We start from the raw sequence: 16,351 nt of genomic DNA, 5'->3' as shown, positions 1-16,351 counted from the left end.
TAAAATAGTGCAGGTGTGTTTATTGTAATCATCTCTCACTAAAAAGAAACAGGTTCGGGGGGAGGGTTTAAGGGTAATTAGCATGAGCTACACTCCTGCCTTTAATCACTACCTTGCTGGTTAATATAATCAAGAAGGTAAACAAACAAGGATTAACTCAATTAAGTTAAAAAAAATAATAATACATATTCTACTGGGAGACATGGAAAGGAATTTTGTTTTGTTATACTTCTAGAGTTTGTCATTACATTTCTACTTTACAAGTTATTTTTAACATAAAGATGCCTGTCTTGGAGAATACCTCTCTTCTCCCTGCTTCCTCTAAGGAAAAAGTAAAGGAATACCCTTTATTTTTATTTCACATTCAGTATAACAACGACACTTTGCACTTTACATCATCTCTCACTAGAAGATAATCAAACACTTTAAAATATGTTACCATCCGTCAAATGAAATATAGCTTTGGAGTAGCACACCTGCCACTCTGCTAATTCATCCAAAATGATATGTCAGATATAAATACTGAGCTTAGTACCAGAGTCAAAGTCCCCGAGTGCTCAGGTCAGTATATTGTTGTGATTCCTGCGGCCGGACCCGCTTGTTTGTCATCCGAGAAAACATGCTGAAACCGCAACTAAGTTTTGGTTCTGTGTGGACACGGGATGAGATATTTTTGCAAATGAGTTTTGTCATGACATAGGAATCATACCCCTTCAAAATAAGCATTTATTTCATGTGGAAAGCTCAATTTAAACTGTGCCTAAATATAGGAAGTGCTCCTATCAGCAGAGGTAGATTCATAACACATTAATACACGGCTCAGGGACTGTGGTGACTCTGAAGCTTCACATTTGTGTAGATAAATACGGATGTGGATATAAGCCTGTTTGGATGTGTATATGTTATCTATCTCATTGCAGAGACAACAATTAGACAACAAATACACTCTCCTCTCCCTCACTCCAACAGACATTCTCCCCTCTTTCCTACTTCTACTGTAAAACAGCCCTTGGGATCATCCATGGATATGTTTTATAAAAACCCGCCAGCTCTCTCTGCAGAGGGAAAGCCAGCCCTACAACATGTTTATTGATTCAGGACGTTAAGTACCTGACCGACAAGGTTTTGCTTATAATAAAGACACTTTTTGTGCAAATTTTATGGAATGCAGCGTTCTGAAGTTTAAAGGAAAATGGGAGATTGTCATGGTAACAGCACATGGGGGCTGCAATTTGGAGAGGTCCCTCTGGGAACCACAACACCGGCAGAATTTTAAGCATTTGAAACCCTTATTATTTTTTAATTAATTCATAGCTGTGCCAAAAAAATAAAATAAAATCTTAGAGGGGGGAAAAAAAGAAAACAGGAAAATACCACAGTATTCTTCACTGGCTTGCAAATAAACATCTGTTCTTACCACTTAAACACTGCAAGAGGGGAAAAATGTTAGAAGAAAATATTCCTCTCAAAATGCCACGTTTTAGGAGCAACTCTGTCAATACTGCAGGAGTCAAAACAGGTTAAAAAGATGCTCGGTGGATAGCTGCAGCTAGCTGAGGCCGTGAGTCTGGAAAGCATTAGTGCTTACGCCAGTGCTTTACGCACGGCGAGCCTGATCCTGCGGCGAGCTATTCGTGTGCTCCCTTTTATCCACCCTGAGTAGCCCAGGGAAGGTCCCTGGGGCATGGGGACAGCAGCACGAGCCCCAGAAAGGTTTCTGCCACCCCTAGGAATGCAGCTCACAGGGTGCTCGGTGCAGGATGAGGTGGGACCCCAAGGAAAGCAAGGCTCCAACACGTCTCCACCAAGTCAAAGATGAAGAAACAACCACGCAAGGGAGCAGAGCTGCTTGAAAAATACGGCTTCTGCGAGGGAAATGCCAGTCATGTTTCCCACTTTAATTGCTGGTGTAAGCCGATTCACTAAAATAAAGTAAAATAAAACAGAATCGAACATACCTGCCAAATGCTGAATTTATAGCAAACTGAAAATGTTTAATGAAAATGGGCGTTACTTTAGTTTGTAACAGATGGCATTTTCTGATTCTGTGTTCCTAATTTTGGAGCCAAAATGGGTGAAAAAAACAAAACAAAACAAAACAAAACAAAGCAGAACAAAACAAAACACAACATACCTTTTCCCACAGAAAAACTCATTTGGTTAAAGAAAAAAATATACTTTAAAAAAATTATTAAAAACTGAACAACCACTTCTAACAGCAACTGGAGATGTTACAAAGTTTAATCATGCACTAACACAGGCTCTGGTTCTGCCTTTATCATTCCCTAAATTGCCTAGAGCAGTCAGAGACTGCAGAGCCCATCTGCTCTGGCAGACAGAAAGGTGACTTTACAACATCTGTCCAGAAGCAAAGTTCTACTGGAGGAAATTCCATTTCACAGTCACGGCCATACGTGCTGTGTATTTCTTCCATGTAAATGCTTAGTGTCAGGGATGGAAGAAAACATGTCAAGCAATGTGATATTGCTAAGATCTGCTTTGAGAAGAAGAAATATTCTCTGCTGTTGTTGTTATTTTTTTTTTAGATGAAGAGATGTATTGCATATTATAGGCTGATAACTTGAAATCAATTACAGATATCACTGTGCAATACAATAGATCCATTTATATACCTGACTTTGAAAATAGCTGCAGGTGTTTATGAGTTTATTCCACATTTCACATAGTTGTGCTTATTTCTGTTGATCTATTTATGTGCAACAGGTATCTAAACATGCCCCTTTACGAACATGTTACGGAGGCTCCAGGGGCGCTTTGAAAAGGAGGTAGCACCTCCAGGCTGCGAGCATCAGAGCTTCTTGACTCGTATCCATCCCCATGGTATGTGTCTCAGCACGGAGCCGGCGGCACCTTCACACACCGTACTCCAAGCCAAATCCTTGCCTGGTGGAAATCCGAGCAGCTGTGCTGAAGGCGAGGAACATGCCATCCGCTCATCGGCTGCAAAGCAGGCGTGCAATGCTGCTCCGCAGAGGCACAGCTGCAGAACGGACCCTTCCTGCTCACTTTTTTTTTTTTTCTTTTTTTTTTTTTTTTTTTAACACACCAGCACTTTTTTTTTTTTTTTTTGAAATAAAGGTAGGATTTTCTGGAGCGCTTGGTGTTGAGCCCAGTGATGTTAGCAAGATTTCAACCAGTGGTCTCAAAAGGAGAAGAAACAGCCCAGTGCAAAACATTTTAAAACTCCTGCTGTCCTAACACCTGCAAAATCCCAAGGTCTTACACAGAGTAGAACTGAAACCGGCAGGGACTTTCAAATATCATTGAAATAGGGGATGGGCAAAAGAATGAAAGCAACTCCTCGTTATACTATATCCTTCTTTCAGCAAAGTCCTTGAATCTCAAGAGGAGACAGAAGCTGATAGCCCCTGTCCTGCAGCACTCTGAAGCACCCCCTTGAAAATTATCATTCCCTGTTGCCAAAAATGTTGTTGCACTGGGAGCCGTGAGCTCTCCAAGATGTGACATGCATGACAATAAAGATGAGAGGAACAGCAGCAGAGCCAGAGATGGCTGGGATATATTTCAGCAGCGTTTTCAAGAGAAGAGCACGGTTAGTTCAGAAATTGGGACCACAGGGCTGCTGTCACCAGTTCATGATGGTGGGAGCCAAAACGGCCTTTGGTAAGCTCTGAAGCACCCGCACCACTCCTGCCTCTGATCTATTCAGCGAGTAGCTGGAATCACATGGAAGAATATGGCAGGTAAAAGTCATTTCTGAGCCCTGAAAATTCATGGAGACTATAATAAATTAAGCATCAGAGGAGATGGTATTGTCACGTCCTCCACATGCTCACAGGAGAGCATCATTAGCAGGAACGTCACTGTGAAACACTGAATCAAATTCATCTGCATCAGGATCATGACTGTGAAAGCTCATGGATCAATTCCTGCTAAGGTTTTGCTAGTCATTTCTAGCTTCCACCACTCCCCCGCCCCCCCCCCCCCCCACATCCCCCCCCCCCCGTCCCCCAATTTCCTCCCCTTCTGGGAAGTGTTCACTTTCTGAAACATTTTTTTTTTAATTGTTGGCAGTGCCCTTTGTTACTCACCTGATTGATCACCATCATTTGTATACCAAAGCAGAAAACCAAAAGAGAAAGTGAAAACAAGAAATAAAAAGTGTTTAAATACAGAAAAAAAAATAGTTAATCAAATGTATTTGTGAAAATTCTGATTTTAAAAGCTGTCTTGTGAGAAAAGAAAATGTATAGCTTATTTTGGTAGACTACAAGAGGAACTCAAACAGGAGCAAGGGCAAATCCTTCTGTGTTTTTCCTAGATGCTTCAGCAAAAGTTTTGGAAAAAGTTTTGGGGGTTGGTGGTCGACACTCCCATTCCGTCCCCTCCACCCTCTACCCCCTCCCCCCCAATAAAAAGAAAAAGAAAAATCCCATAAAGAATAAATATTGTTTGAGTTAAGTCAAACATTTTTTTTTTTTTCTTTTATCCACTAAACCAGAAAACAGTAGGGAAAAAATGCTCAGATCAAACATGACATTTCATTGTATCTGAAACAAAATGTTTCAGTTTTGGCTTGGGGTGAACTTTGCACTATTTAAAAACACAACATTTAACCAAATTTAGTCTCATAATATCTTGTTGAAATCAAAACATTTCCCTTCTAAAATTTCAGTAAAAAAACAACTTTAATTAGGAGAAACCCACCCTTTTCAGTTAAATCGAACTTATATTCAACACCAACTCACAAATAGCTTTTGTCAACATAAAAAATGCACTATTTGGCACATCAGCTAAACGTCTTCTGAGCTCTGGATAGTGTAGAAACTGGTACTCTGGAGCCCTGATGTGCACTTGGGTACTTGATTGTTGCTACACTTTGAACATCTCTGGCACATCCATCCTGAAACTGAGAGCAATGCTGCTTTGTGCTAGGTGCTCTAGGAAGACTCTGAGAAAAAAGTGCTTGAATCTACATTATTATTGTTATTAAAGGTTGGGTACCACTGGCTTGTACATGCCTCCACCAAAAAAATGAAGGAAACAAAATGCACCCTCTCTTTTATTTTTGTCTTCGGATGAAGCTATCGTTTCTTCCTGGCATTTCTGTTCCTTGATGTCTTAGCAGCTCATGCTACACTTAAAAGGTTTAACTGTGCTCAGTGTTATCAATAGCTGAGAACAGCAGAAAGAGATGATCATCAACACAAGATTATAATATCTGCTCTGGCTCTTCAGTGGCTCTGAAAACGTGCAACTATGGTTGGGGAGATGGAAAATAATATGAAACACTCACTAACAGCATGTAGCGTAGAAACTTAGAAAACCACTGTAGTCATTGACTCACAGATGGTCAAATGAACAACATGTTTCTATTCCTGTATTTAATTAAATCTTAATTATGCCACCAACAGGGTTCAAAACAGCATTATGAAACAGCTTGCATGAATACCAAAATACGATTGGCTGACGAGACTTTGAACTCGTGTAATTATCTTCCCCCAAAAGTGTACACGTTGGGTCTATAAAGCCTCTTCGCCAAACAGCCCATTGCACCACAGCACATGATTAAAAATAAATCCATGTAAAATACACTCAGTTAAAGACAGTGAGCTGATAAATTTAGAGGTGGATTGTGAATTATCGATCAACCCAGTTGAAAGATGCCAGGAGTTGGAGGGGGTCTTTCCAAACCTCCAGCATGCCCTGGATCAGGCCCTTCACGGAAGTTTTGCCTTTTACCTTTGCTGGTCTGTGGATAAAATGGACCCATAATAAAATCAGGCAACTCTAATTTAATTCTTCCACCAGCTGATCACGTGAGTTAATTAAAAACAGCCATTTGAAATATTCCTTTGAATTGTCTTTTTGTTGTTGAAAGAAGGCTCTTTACTGAAAAGAAATATTCTGGAGGATTTTTTTTTCTTTCATTTTTAATATGTCAGCTAAAACAACAACAACAACAACTTGTAGATGTGTTTTCCCAAGCAGCTTAGTCTTTGTGGTACTTCCCAGAGTAGGGGGCTGTGAAGGAGGTCGGGAGTTCCCTCCTAAATTCAGCTCCAAGACCCTTCTTCCACATTTTAAAGCCATTTCAATCTGCTTTTCTAAACTGTCCATGACATTTCTCTTTGGCGTCAGCTCCTTTAATCAGCCACACTGATGCCGCTTCACTTTCAAACTTGACATTCAGAGCAGGAGTCCTGTAGCTCTTTCCTGCTTACAAGGACTGCATGGAAGGGCTGCATATCTGACAGCAAAAGAGCAGTGTCCAAGATGCCTCCACCCTACAAGCCACGTGTTCAAGAAAAAGAGATGTTAAAAAAATTAAAAGCAAAAAAAATTCTACTTCTATGAAATGTTTTCTACATTGGCAGAGTTTTTTTTTTTTTGGTGAACACACACAACACCTGCCAAACAACCCTCCAATCTCCCACCCTTGATCTGAAAAGACACTTCTTCTGTGCAGAGCAGTTTAGGTAGGGAAAAAAAAAAAAAAAAAGGAAAAAGGTCATTGCATTTTTTTTTTCCAATGAGAAACCAAAATTATGCCATTCTGTTATTATTCATTAGGAAAAACAATGTGATGCATTTTATGACTGAGTACATGAACTCTCTACTATGTTTTACAGAGTTGATCAGAGCAAATAAGGCAGAGAGCAAAGTTCTATATGGATTTGCAATGAAAAAGTAAAAGTAAAAAGCCACAACTGACCCAGTCAAAATTTTCAACTCAAGATCTATATTTTCTTTAACATTAGATTTTCTGTGAAAATTATGTTTGCAATTATTTTAATAATAATAATAATTAAAAAAAAAAAAAAAAAAGAAAAAGAAAAGAAAAGATCTCCCATCCAACCTTTTGTGATACTTTTAATGTTGAACTCAGGATTTTCTCAGGAAAACAAACCCTTTCCAGATTTTTTTTTATTAGTGCAAAATGTCAGTTTGGTGGGGAAATGATTTCACTAGGAAGCTTTAATACATTTCAACCTTTTTACTTGGATCTCCTGCATTCAAAGAACAATCTTCCTTGAAAATACAAAGGTTCTTAAGGAACGTGGAGCATAGAAAGCACTCGGGATGGAAGAAATCCTGGCCGGGGACACCTTGATGCCTGTCTCAGAGAGGCGACAGATCATCGGATGCCTGTGCCCCTCGGAACAAAGTCCCCCAAATGTCCCCGCTCAAGGGCATCCCCTTTTGGGTTGTGCACACCCGGAGATGGAAGCTACCTCTGCCGACACCTTACTAAGCTAACTAAAGTACTGGGAAGTGTGTATGGAAGATTTCACTCCCTTGAATTTTCATTTTGAAATGAAATATGACACAGACACACACTCAGTAGACAGCTGGCAGAGTTCCCATTTCCTATAAAAGCCCACCAGATCTGTGGATAGAGATTGTCTTTTCACACCCTTTACTAGCACATTTTGATTTTTGACCTAATTTGATTACTGATTCATCTTAAAGGAGAGCAGTGTTTTTCTCGGGCTTTCCTTTTTCCCCAGTGAGGCCTCACGCTCCCTGAAATACCCAAAATCGCTGACACAGTGTGCTCCTCCAGGAATCCAGAGTCTTTCCCACTGAGTTACAAGCTGCCAAGGAGGCTATATTATAACAAAAGAAGTTTTTATATCCTCCTGTAGGCAGAGTACTGAAAACTACCATGAAATGTGCATTATCTGAATGGTATTTGTTGATGGTTAGAGTCAACTTATTTAGGAAATTTCCAGCTGATATGTAAACACGCAATGGAGAAGGACGGAGACAGCAACTGTGAGGCAGGCAGTGTCTGAACTCTCTTGGCCCCGCTCCTGGGACTTAATATCTTAAAAACTTGTCCTTATGAGTCACTGCAGCGAAGGAGCCAGAATTGCTTTTGTCACATTTGGTAAGTGGACTGAAATACAGCCATGGACCGTGCAGTGACTCAAAATGGGGCTGGATGAAACATCTCCATCACAGCAGAAATGCCATCGTTTGCAAGAGAACTTGCAGGGACATTGAAATGTGACCGAACCATCACTGGCGACAGATTTATCAACCCAAAACTACCTCATGAACCAAAGAAGCATTGATGAATGATCTCCAGACTGAAATAGTATCACATTAACATCCTAGCTGTCCCCTCTCCCTCTCTGCCTTCACCACCACAGTGCCAAGTGATTCCCAAAACCCCTCTGCTCTTGGACAGCCAAGAGTCCTGTACCAGTAGCTTTACAGGGTGAAAGCACCCCATAGACATCCCATCTGTGAAATGAGAATAAAATGTGCTCTTCTAAGGGTAACCAGACCACTAGAAGAAATAGCAGACTTGGCAATTCTCAAAATCTCCGAACCAAGATCAGTTGCCTCACTCCAGCACTTTTCCCTCTCTTCCTGCTGCAAAGGGCATAGGAAGAGATAAATTTAGGGATGGTGGTTTTGCTTTTTGTTCTACTTTTTATCCTACTTTCTTTCTGTGGGAAGACAGTATTGTTTAAAGGGTTAAGCTAAAATAGCACAGGGAAACGTGTAAAGTTTAAAAGAGATAAAAGAAATAGGTGGGGACTAAAAAAATTTAGGCAAGCACATCAGTGGTCTCTAAACAGGTGTAAGTGGCTAAAGCACTCTAGCCTACCATAAACAAGAGGCCGAAGTGATCAAACAAAGCATTTTGGCTTTAAGCTTTTGAACATGTGATTAAAGCAGTGAGGAGCATTAATGGCTCCCAGGAGGCCTGCCTGAATTTTCAACACATCACGGCGATTTGGTCCAGCCCGTGTTTTGAACCTCAGTTTTTCTCCAAAGGGCCTTATACAATTTCTGCACCCACAATTTCTGCTTTTTGGATGTTCCCGCACTAGACCCTAATGTGTAAAATGAAATGGAAGCAGCAAATACTGGCAGAGAATTTTATTATTGAACAACCCAATTGATCTGTCTGGAGCATAAAAGTCGGGATGATTGATGCCTCTGAAAGTCTTTGACTTCAGTGACGAGCTAATTGATGGCACCAAGGAAGAGCAAATCTGGGAGTAAACAGCTGCTGGTTTAATTGCCAGCAAGCAGCTTTCTTCTGGGGAAAGGAAATGCTTTTTACATAAAGGTTTAGCAAGGTAAAGCCAAACTCTGACAGTGACTTTGTAGTCGGCGAAGTGCTTGCAAAAACAGCATCTTCTGAGTCATGGGCTCTGATCCTCGTGCACATTCACAGCCAACTCCAGCAACAAAAGCAGCGTTAGTGCCCTTACTTGTGTAGGGGCTGCAGATTCGGGATAGCTCTGAGAGAGGGAGCTACATCTCCCTCTGGCTCCCGTCTTCCCAGGACACGTTAACCGAAATCCTCCCGCAGAGGCCGATTCCTGGCACAGATGTGGGAACAGGAAGGAGCCCTGCGAGATGTTCAGGTCTCAGCCCACATTCTGCAAAGAGAAACTAAGACTACCCAGGCATGCAAGCAGATTTTCCCACCCCCCAAAATCCGTTGCGTGGTGTTTTCATTTGAAATTCTTCATGAGTTCAATTTCATTTCCAAGAGGTGGGGATGAGAGGCAAAAGGATCTGTCACGCATGAGTGGTCCCCGCTGTTTATCTCACTGATTCCTCCTTGTTCTCAATGGGGAATTAAAAAAAAAAAAAAAAAAAAAAAAAAAAAAAGTGGAAAAGAAGCAAGAATTCCTTGAAGAAATGTTAATAATAAAAAAATGACTCTATGACTCTCCACACCCTGATTTCCTCTGCTCTATTCTTCTTCTGACAGGGAGACCCTTCCAAACAAAAAAGCAGGAGTGAAATAAAAGAATTTGTCTGTAGAAATAATGCTCTTGCTTTCTTCTAAACTTAGGAGGCTTTTATTTAAGCATTTCAAAATTGAGGGCAACGCTCCTTATCTAAAACACTGAGGAATTGGGTGGGGTTCCTCTCTTTTCAAAATGTAAGAAATCATATAAGAAGGAAAAATTCTTTCACTTTTCAAATTTAATTGTTCCTCTTTTGGGGGGGAATCTGAAAGAACGTATAAGTTTTACATCAATTTCCAAATTAAAAATGTGGATAAATCAACATTTCATTACTTCCTCCTTGTTTTGAGACACCAATGGGAAAATATTGAAAACTCTAACTTGCAAAAAATTATGACCAGAATTTTTGCCTGAGATGTATTTTTCCAGCAAAAAGAAAACAAAGCAAAACAAATCTTATCAGTGACATGTTTTGATCCCTGCTATCCAACAGCCTCTTTATTTTTAACCCAAGAGATTTGTATCTGGGTCAAGCGTATGACCAATTGGCCTCCTCCCACAGCGCAAGATTCAGCCTGTCATTTCTCAGGTTAGAAATGCATTTTGCAAACTCTCTTTGGGTCAGCGATTAGACAAAGTTTAAGGCCAATTCATATTCCATATGAATTGGTTGGGCCATTCCTAGTGACAACAGCCAGAATATCAAATATACAACAAAACTGGCCTACTTAATGATATTTAAAACATATGGCACAACAATATTCTGCACATTTCCATAGCTTCACGTGTGTGTGTTACTGATACGCCTTGCATTATAACAAAAATATTAGTACACGTTGGATTGCCATCTCCCTCCCCCTTCCCCTTCCCTCCACATGGAAGGATTTCGTCATATGTCTGCTCCAGTCTGATTTTGTTATTCATCTCTGCTGAGTGCCTGACAGATGTTTGCTTGCAAATTTCTAAATCAGTCTGCACTGGCTTCACTTTGCTCCCACTGCATGCACGAGGAGTTTTACCCCATGTGTGTTGGGAGCAATGCAGTCTGCCTATCCCTGCCTGCAGCTAAATAAATCAGCGAAACAGTGAAATCTTAATAGTGTGTTATGCTTCTCTGCCCCTTTTCCAAAGCAAAACTCATCTTGAAAAGTTTCATTTCAAAATCTCCTCGCATCCACATCCCCATTAGTATTTTTGTACAGAGAAGAAAGAGTGTACTAAAATAGCAGTCACACTTTGGGGTTTTCAGAATTATTTTATCAATCTGTGAGGATTCATCTTTTGCAATACTAGCAGTAAGCACTGACGCCTGTGGCCTCCTGCTTTTCCCCAACAAAATCTCTCATGCTTCTGAAAACTTCCTTTAGGAAATCCTCAACTTCCTTGAAAACAAGTTGTTTATTTTCAACCATTTTTCCCCCATTTTGTTTTCCAAATCAGTTTTTCATCAAAACTAGCATATGCTACCATCAAAAAATCAGATCCCACTGAAAAACAGAAACAAAAACCATGGAGCAACTCTACTTACAAAATATCGCTGAGCTCTGGTTGCACAACATGCAGTGAGACGCTGACTCTTTTAGCTTTTAATTTAGGCTTCGCCTCGTAAGCTAGAAGGTATGTGTCCCACCAACCCCGCCAAATGTCCAGAAAGTGCTGCTTGTGCTTTTGATGGAGTAGATCCACTTTCATTGTGGATCTGTGCTTTCCCCAGCACAGAAGGAAGATAGAAGACAAACAAGCAGGTTGGGAGAAGCAGAGTTGTGGAGCGACTGCCCAGAAGAATGAATCCTCAAAGAATCCTTACCAAATTCAGAGCCTCTCGAGCCATCTGGATGGGAGGTTTCACCTGTGCCCAATTGCCAGATGCCTAGGTGCAGTCTCCAGACATCACTCTTGAGCAGAAGTTCCTCACCACACTTCTGGTAAAGGATGGGAAGGGGACCTAGCAACCTGGGGATCCCCAAGGCCATTCAGTGATTTATGGACCAGTTGTCCTCCTGCTTGGATGCAATAGTGGTTCCTCCTCAAACAGGCTACATTTCCCACTCTGTTCTCTTCCAATCCTCAAGAAAATGGCTTATCTGTTTCACCTTTCCCTTTCAATCAGCTGAGCACTTCTAGGAGCCTTCAATGGTATTCTTTTCCCAGCCCTGAAATAACGATGTCCTGATCACGATAAAACTGCAATAAATCCCACCAGACCCATCTATTGTCAGAGCTTGTGGCAATTATTACTGTGAGGCCCATCTAATGATAATTCTTGCTAAATGAAAGGCTGCCTAGCGGCACTCAAAAAATTGAAGCTTTGATGCCAGCACACAGATCCCCAACCTATTATTGCTTTTTCAGATATGCTCCACTACATCAAAATTATACAGATGGTTCTGTCACGAGTGTAAAAGCAATGGTTTCAGTGTCTTCCCCACATAAGAAACGTAAGCCAGCTTATACAAAGGATCTTCCAGTTATATTTCCTCCATGTGTTATTTTTATGTATCTTCCAGGGAAATGCAACTGGAGAATTTGAATTTAATAAGTGCGGGATATGGGGCACTATTAAGTCTTCAAAGCACAATCAGGCAACAGTGATGGATCAAAGGCCTACAAAAATATTGCAAGAAATTATTGGCCCTTTAGGAGATGGAGACACGACAAATGCCTACTGGATTCATACTTCAGCCCCCTTGGGAGAGCAGAATTATTAAAGGTCGCTGTAAAGCCTGCTGAGAGCAACATAAAGTTTTCTGCTGACTTTGCAAGTTGTGGATCACATTCTGGGTCACCTGATAGAGAATATAGTGGAACCGACAGTAAACTTTATCTTTGCCAAAAGCGCAAAATAGAAGGAAATGAAACATCACAGTAGTATTGATGCCAGAAAAAAAAAAAAAATCACAAAGCTCAATTGATAATGAAAAAGCTTCAGGAGGTTCAGGCTGAGGACAGGTATATTTTATAGCTCTCCTCCTTCAACAATTAAATGCAAGTTAAAAGAACTCTTGAGGAAAAATACAGAAAAATGTAATACTTTGCAATCCACTATAGGCTGTGGTGCTCTTCCTCATAGCAAAGAAATCTACTATTCAGTATTATTGTTTTAATTCGGGGATTGGATACCATGAAGGCTAGATGACATCCTTAGGCTGCAATGCTGCCCATGTCTCCTGAACAGGGGCTGCTCCTGGGGAGGATTTGAGTACATGTATTACCCCCTTAATTTCAATATATATATATATATATACACACACACATAAATATTAACTTCGTATAATGCCTTATATACTTGAAGTTGACCACATACCACAGAGACTGAAATGTGACTCACCATGAAGACTGTACTGGTGCATCCAGCCCTGTAATGCGTCTTATAGCCTCACCAAAAGGAATATTTCCCAAAGCCACTTCTCATCTGCGATGCTGAAGGTAGAACGCAAGGTGCAATATAATATCCAGTGAGTCACCCTTGCCCAGCAGAGAACACCAGGGATGCAATGGAGATAGCCATTGATGGGAGCAAGGGAGTGGGAAGGATACTCTGACTCCTGAATGCAGCAGGCCAGGGGATTAAAATATCTGCTACCTCACCCAAACATGCATCCTCCCTGACACCACACATGCAATTCACAGATGCTTTGCAGGAATGCTCTTCCTGTACCTTCCAGGGGTGCAGCTGTTTCCTTGATAATTTCATTTCCAGTGCTTCAGCTACTACATGTTCCTCAGACCAGCTTTGATGTCTGCTCAGTGGTGTATTTGCAGCCAGATCTAGGTCAAGAAGACTGGGGCAATTGTTCACAATACCCCAACAGACAATATGGTCCACACAAATAGAGGTCATTACTCTTGAGAAAACAGCCAGTACATTTCATATTTCTGTAACAACACTCCAAAAATAATGCTAGTAATTTATGTTTTGTTATGATTGCTTCTTTTAAATTCTACAAACCTTAACTTTTGAGAATTTGTTTGTTTGGGTTGGGGCTTTTCACCTAATTGTTTCTGAAAGAAATGATTGGGTTTTCCTGCTTTTTCTCCACAGATCTCAATAGGAATGTCAAGCCTGGCTTCCCCTGGATTTGCTGAGGGTCCCAGAAGTGGAACCTGATCTTCTGAGGTCCACTTGAGTCTTTAACAAAGCTATCTTTCCTCCTCAAAGTTTATTCAGGTGCTTGAGTCAAACAGGTGTTAGTAAAGACAAAGAAGAAGTTTTAATCAGGCTAAGAAAAATAACGTTCCCTCTCAGCTGAGCAGGTTTGGTTGAATGTCTCTTCTGATGTTCTAAGTGTAGCTACTCAGCAAGGCTTTTTTTTTTTTTTTTTTTTTTTTCTTTCTTTTTCAATGTAAGATTTCAACCCTTCAGTAACGAGTTAAACACCAAAGAGAAGATAAATCAACTGATAACTAAGCAATTTCATCTGGAGGTACCAGCCCATCGCTGTAGCAGAACTCAAAGTAAAGCACTGTGGCTTTCTGTGCTCACTCCACTGGTGGCCAGGTAACCCTGGACATAGTGAGCCTCCTCCTGCTGGCCTCCTGCTCAGCTCTCAAGGTCTGTTAGGGCTGTCCAAAGGGGGAACAGGGGAAGCAGACAGCTAAAGTACCAGGAGAAACAAGGACACTTAAACTGAAGCATGTTGAAGTAAGGGGGTCAGGGTTAGGTTGCTTTTTTCAAAATACATTATATTTTCTTAGGAATGTTTCTTTAAATGTTCTATTTAAAAGAATCTATTTAAAACGTTTTTCTAAACAATTCAATAATGAATTCTGCCATGTTTTTATTTATTTAGTTGGTGAGAAGTTCAGCAGTCATCCAGGGGGTTCTCCAAGGTGATAGCCCTTCCCTCTTGTCAACCATTTGAACACAAAAAAGCAAGGAAAGGAGGATCCTGTCCAATTCCCTTCATCTCAGTGCTGATTATTGAGGGTCTCCTCGCCAGATCTCACCTTCTGCTGAGACACTAAGGTGTAGAAGATGTTAAACAAGACCACCAAACCCCACAGAGCGTGAGCCACAGCTCTTCTGAGGCTATGGGTTAGGCCCACGTTCTTCAGACAAAAAGCAATAAACAGGCTGGGGGCTGGGATGATGTATTTTGTCCTCCTGCTGTGGGAATGTCTCTAATACCGAAAGCCGCACAGAGAGCGTAGAGAAGCACTGTTGGGAAAGAACTTAATAAAAAGTTAAAATGTGGCTAAAAAGATGAATAGGAAAGGAAGAGTGGATGTGATTTTTGAGCAGAGTTTCCAAGAAAGGGAAGATATTAGGCATTTGTTTTTTCCATCAAAGTATGGGAGAACAGCTGTGTTTTGGCTCAAAACTAGCTCTATAGACTTTCAGGCAGAAGGTTTAGGTGTCTTTTTAAAGTGAATGAATATTAGGGGAGGCTCGGCCCAATTTCTTGAGTTGGCCCAGCAGTGGCAATGACCCAACAAGTAGAGCTCTTCTTTTCTGCAGCAGGAAACCTAGATCCCATCTCTACAATCCCACTACCAGGCCGATGGGGAGTGGGAACCATTTGAAGGCAAGACCTTTCACCACTGGGAACTGTGATGAATGACCTGTCACTCAGCAGTGACCCATCCAGCCCATCAACAAGTGCTGCTAATGATCTGTCCAGTCTCCCTTAGCCAGAAGACACATGCAACATGATACATGGCCTCAACTATGCCTTAGACCCTGGAAGAAATGATTGGACAATTACAGTGCAGGGGGGTGAGAAGTGAGGACAGATGTTGCCTGTTTTTATCTGGGCAGAGGAAGGCTTGGGTGTCTGCAAGCTTATGTATTAGCCAAAGCCAAGGTAAAGTTCAGAGTTGGCCAAAAAGACTACAAAAGATTTAACTGACCCATCCTATTCTCCTCAAAAATTCAGCTTTCCCCACTTCAGAAACCCTAAAAAGTTTCCTTTTGTTTTGCCCTGACATTCAAAATTGGAATTTTCTAAATTCTGAAAATTCCCCAAATCCTGGTAGGCTCCAGCACAGATGTTCTCGAGGCTGAGCTGGGGCCACCAGCAGATGCATCCAGCACCCTGGGAGGGCTTCACCTCCTCCACGCAGAGCTATCTAGTAACTATCTGTGTCCGAGTCCATTGTTTTGGATTCCCCAATACCCAAAAACTGAACCTCCAGATGATGTACCTTGGTGGTTAAACTCTAGAGGTAGTCTCAACAGTTAAAATTTCTTTGGCTGAAGTTCAGGGTGATGAATCCCTCCACACTGTGTGCATGTCTACGGAGCGATACACCCAGGCAAACAAAGCTGCTTCTCAATCTGCCTTCCTGCATGTCATGCAATTTTTCAGGGTGAATTTGTGCAGTTAGGAGGCATTTTCAATCTCCTCTGACCAGCAACATGGAGGCATGTCACCAGTGCCACACATGCCCTTGACATGGCCTTAAAACTGCTTTAATTTGAGGGTAAGTGAGGAAAAGTGATTTGGATGTCAAACCAGTGGACTCACGAGGAAAAACATTTATTTCAATGACATTATAATTACACCAGGGCTTTGCTTTCCCGTACCATGTTGCTACCTTTTCAACTCACAAAATGGTTAACTAGAAGTCTGACTTAATTCTCCGGGGTCCTGGGCTATCCTCAAAAATATTGAAATGTAGGAATACCAGCAATAATACTTTGG

General features: G+C 41.2%; 1 long non-coding RNA gene across 3 annotated transcripts; it reads right to left on the bottom strand.

Moving 5' to 3' along the window:
* Positions 1-4,891: 4,891 nt before the first annotated feature.
* On the bottom strand, positions 4,892-14,089 carry LOC110353246 (uncharacterized). Of its 3 annotated transcripts, XR_003498416.3 has the most exons (4): positions 13,366-14,089; positions 13,036-13,127; positions 11,236-11,860; positions 4,892-6,269 (listed from the first exon to the last, which is right to left on the bottom strand). It is a non-coding gene; the product is annotated as an uncharacterized lncRNA (long non-coding RNA). The 3 variants fall into 3 exon arrangements; XR_005267287.2 differs by lacking the exon at positions 11,236-11,860 and having other exon boundaries at positions 13,366-14,085; XR_011810731.1 differs by lacking the exons at positions 4,892-6,269; positions 11,236-11,860 and adding an exon at positions 8,758-9,579.
* Between the last annotated feature and the right edge of the window lie 2,262 nt (positions 14,090-16,351).

The sequence above is a fragment of the Anas platyrhynchos genome, chromosome 7 (assembly GCF_047663525.1).
Source record: "Anas platyrhynchos isolate ZD024472 breed Pekin duck chromosome 7, IASCAAS_PekinDuck_T2T, whole genome shotgun sequence".
Classification (NCBI taxonomy): domain Eukaryota; kingdom Metazoa; phylum Chordata; class Aves; order Anseriformes; family Anatidae; genus Anas; species Anas platyrhynchos.
This window is presented reverse-complemented; position numbering and strand designations above follow the sequence as displayed.